Raw genomic sequence first — 4,582 nt, forward strand, 5'->3', positions numbered from 1 at the left:
ATCAGAAATAATCAAGTCCTGAGAAGTAAAATATGACATATCCGAACCACATGTCATTAACCACCCGTTAAGTAGGATGACAACTCAGATACTGAAGATACATCAGACAACATATCTGTGATAAATAATACATATCTATCCATGCTGTCAGATGGAACACTGCAGGGTGAAACTATACAGCCAAGTTGTGATAATTATGTAAGAACGAGGTCTGATCAAGTCATACACTTACCAAAACATTATATTGGGACAATGTATATATGTAAACACCTTTGCACATGATTTTGGAAAATGCTTCCCATTCTTTAATGGGAGAAGGGATGATGCTGTGTTTCAGTATAGATTCCAGACCAAATAGACATTGTAACTTTAAAACAATTACATGGACTTGTGATGTGTTCTGATGTAAAAGTACACATCTCACCTCAGTCTCTGTCAGTCTAGTTAATCAGCTATGTATATGTAACACGGTAACATATACATCGGTAAGCATAGAACCCAGACAACGCATGTGGGTCTGCGTTATTGTAGCAATGCAATTAGTTAGAGTTGTGAATGACCTTTAAAATAACTGACCCAACAAGAACGTGTGCTAAATGTTACATGGGCTAACATGCATTAAATGAAACAATACTCAGATTGGGCCAGCAGCTCCTAGGACTGGGCTGGCAGTTCAATTACACGCATCCTGGGTAAGTACCAGCAATATGCCACCTCTTAGACTCTGCTTACACATGGCCTCTTTGGCCAAGCACAGCTCATTCAATAGCTGCATGGCTGGACAACTCCTCAGGTTATAGGGAAAGTTACCACGGATCAAAGACTTTCTTTATTAAAAAGTACCAGTGAACCAAAGGGTTTTTTAAAAAATGAGAATCTAGGAATTACTGATTTTCTGTTCTGCAGCTATTTAATAGCTATGGTAGAATTCAGATTCTGAGTGTAGACATTCCTGACTCTGCAAACCCAACCCAGGAGGAAGTGCCCTACAATGCTAGAGTTTTGCTCAGGAGGTTGCTGGGGTTTCTTTGAGTTTTGAAAGGCCTGAAATAGTCTGGAGGTTGCCGGGTGCAGAGATGAACTGGGTGGAAGATCTGTGAAAGGTATTATTAAAAAAGGATAAAAGATAAGACAGACTTCAGCACTGATCCCTTACACTCTGACCTGCCTTCGTAAATATTTTTAGATTAGATTCTCTACAGTGTGGAAACAGGCCCTTTGGCCCAACAAGTCCACACCGCCCCTTCGAAGAGAAACCCACTCCCCTACCCTATATTTACCCCTGACTAACACACCTAACATTATGGGCAATTTAGCATGGCCAATTCACCTGACCTACACATCTTTGGATTGTGGGAGGAAACCGGAGCACCTGGAGGAAACCCACGCAGTCACGAGGAGAATGTGCAAACTCCACACAGATAGGCAGGAATCGAACCCAGGACCCTGGTGTTATGAGGCAGCAGTGCTATCCACTGAGCCACCGTGCCACCCTTTCTATGCCCTATCCATGTCAACCTAGGCCCTCCAGTCCCAGCATACTTTCCATATAAATCTGTCCTCCTCCACCCACTCACATGAGCCCTTTAAGCTTCACTGCTAATGTAGTTTCAACCTACAACCACCCACTCAGTCTTTGCCGTCTCTGTCACTATCCACCAGAGGCAGATCCCCAGACTCACACTGAGCTGAAATAAAGTAAATGTCTATGGGTGGAATTATCACCTGTCTGTTAAGAGCAATGGTAAGAAAGGTGGGAATGCATGGCCAGAGTAAAAGGGTGACAGAGTCTAATTCTTACTGTCAAAGGGTGGCACAGGGGCTCAGCGGTTCGCACTACTGCCTCACAGCAACAGGAACCCAGGTTTGATTCCAGCCTCGGGTGACTGTGTGGGTTTCCTCCCACAATCCAGAAATGTACAGGTCAGGTGAACTTGTCATGCTAAATTGCCCATAATGTTTGGTGCATTATCAGAGGGAAATATAGGGTATGGGTCTGGGTTGGCTACTCGTCGGAGGGTTGGTATGGACTTGTTGGGCCAAAAGGCCAGTTGCCATACTGTAGGGAATCTAATCTAATCAATGAAGCCTTTTCTCATTAAGCTGTAAAGTGTGCCTTCAGAATCTCAGTGTTGAGCAGTGGCTGCCTTCTTTCCATCTATTTGCATTTTGTAAAACCCCCTTATCTTATTTATCAGCCACTTCCCATTCTCCTTTCCTCCAAGGAGAAACACGACTGTGCAAAGTCCTGAGGTTTAAACAGAGCAGGTACCTGTTGGCTGGAGCTCACTGCATGCTTGTCCAGGCCATCATGCAATGTCCCTGTATGGCACCATCCTTCTCAACCTTTCATCCAGGCAAGTCGGCATCGCAAACCCTCAGCCCCAGCATTTCATCATGCCTGTTCTTGGATCAACACACATACCACCTCAACCTTTTAACATTTTAGATCGGAGTTTAGGAAGACGTTTACATTCATACGCGTCGAGCAGGGGCACTTTTCAGGAATACACACAAAAACATCTCATGCATTTAGAGAGGATGTTAGATGGCTTTCAGTTTGCTTTCTTAGCACTCACTCATTTCACTGCTTACTTGGAGGATGTCATCATCCATCTGTTTCACATTTCTTTTGTGCACACACATTGTACCAACACTGTCTTCCAAGTTGCCAGCCTCTGTGTGGCTCTCTCGAGTTCCATAACGTACAGAACATTTGGAGCTCAGTTACAGACTGCCACCTTAGTGTACAAAGCCTTTAGTGTTCAGTTACAGACTGCCATCCGTGTCCTGCAGAAGGAGGGGCAGGCAGCTTGTGACAAGGTGCACCACAGAATAATCAAGGTGGTGGTGGTGGGGAGAGGGAGTAGGTCATCGAATCGCACCATGCTACATCAACATTAGGCCTGTAGCATGAGTCGGCGGTTTAATGTGATAAACACATAACATGTGCATGAAGCAAATGGTGATGTGTGAAAGTCAAAGGGGCGCAGTCCTTTGTGGCATGAAATGGGACTACAAGGAGTGCAATTCAGTTAATCAAGGAGTTCATTTGATTCCATTGCAGGAGGTTAGTCAGGCAACTGATCCTACCAGAATCTGGGATCTGTATCCTTGCAGTCTGGAGATTGGGCCTGATCACTCCTACATGATAATTGTAGCCAGTCTGGGGTTTACAGCAATGGGGAAGGGCCTTGCTTGGTCACGGCTGTGCTGCAGACGCATCTGAGGGGTGGCCTGGTCAATAATGATCAGGGGTCATGACCAGTATCCTGAAATTGCTGTCTGTTGTGGTCAAATACTGTTGGCAAATGCTGTATGTTTGCCTTAATGCCTGTAGCATGCCACTGATTTCTACCAAGCAAGTAGGGATAAAGTCACTTGGTTACCTGCCTCTACTGTTTAAAGGTGCACTCACTGTCTTTGGGTGGTTGTTCTTGCCACGTGCCAGAGAACATGTTAAATCATGAATGGATGCATACTTGCAGCTTTATGGTGAATATGAGTTTAGCTTTTGCTCGGAGTTATGGAATTGATATGAGACACATCTGACTGTGTATAAAGCAGTAAAGTAGGTCTTGTGGGTCATTCTCCTGGTTCTCTCAGGTGAAAGCTTCAGGTTTGTGAGTTGCTCCAGGTCCTGATGGTTTTTGAAGCTGCTTTCATAACATGGCCAGACAGGTTAATTATCAACCTGCAAATCTTTCAGATATGCAGGCAGTGAGAGTCATCAGGTCAGCCATGATTGATTGATTGATGTGACGTGGTGCCCCTTGAGTTACAACCTCTGCTGACAGGCTAGCACCTTATTCCAGGGGAGAAAAAGAACTAGCCATGTCTGCTTCAGTCATCAGTAAACATGAAAAAACTTCTACATCTAAAGCAGAAAACTCCTCAACTAAAATCAAGGAAAGAAACGTGAGTGCATGAGATTACCTACTTTTAAGACAAAAGTTACACAGAACATAAAGTTCCACAATTATCCTACTGGATTTTAAAATTCTTCAAGAAATATCTGTCTTTTATTTTGTTTTTAGGACCTCTGACCTGAAACATTATCAACATTGACTCAACAGTCACTAAGATTGCTTTATGGGCCATTGTCTATGTGTTTGGTGTTTTTCTCATCTATTGAGGTACCCTATTAAAGCCAATTTTTGATGTTCTTCATTGTAATCATGCCTTGAACCATTCACTTTGACAATTCAGTGTTGCCTATTGTCACATCAACTAAGCCTTCCTCAGTTATTAATTCAGATAAACAAGTCCTTAGTCAGACACAACTATTTCTTTTCCTCTTGCTGCTCAAAAAAAAATCCCCAGAACAGCAGGGTTAATTGATCAGAATCGAATGTTGAGATAAGACTAGGTTCCAAACGCTTTTTGACAAATTGGTTCAACAGTATGAGTGATTAGTCTTTGCATCTAATCAGAATTTATTTTTGGAATTAATTTGCTGAAACTACTTCTAAAGATTGCATTATTTTAAAATGCTTGCTGTTTGAGTAACGTAATATGATAGAGTACAGGTAAAGATTTGATTTTGTTTTAATATACTCAAGTTCTTATTTCTGACTTTCTG

General features: G+C 42.8%; 1 long non-coding RNA gene across 1 annotated transcript; it reads left to right on the forward strand.

Moving 5' to 3' along the window:
- The first annotated feature begins 3,778 nt into the window (after positions 1–3,778).
- On the forward strand, positions 3,779–4,166 carry LOC140480534 (uncharacterized). The gene is made up of 2 exons (XR_011961337.1): positions 3,779–3,918; positions 4,038–4,166. It is a non-coding gene; the product is annotated as an uncharacterized lncRNA (long non-coding RNA).
- The last annotated feature ends 416 nt before the right edge of the window (positions 4,167–4,582 follow it).

Source organism: Chiloscyllium punctatum, chromosome 8 (genome assembly GCF_047496795.1).
Source record: "Chiloscyllium punctatum isolate Juve2018m chromosome 8, sChiPun1.3, whole genome shotgun sequence".
In the NCBI taxonomy this organism is placed as follows: domain Eukaryota; kingdom Metazoa; phylum Chordata; class Chondrichthyes; order Orectolobiformes; family Hemiscylliidae; genus Chiloscyllium; species Chiloscyllium punctatum.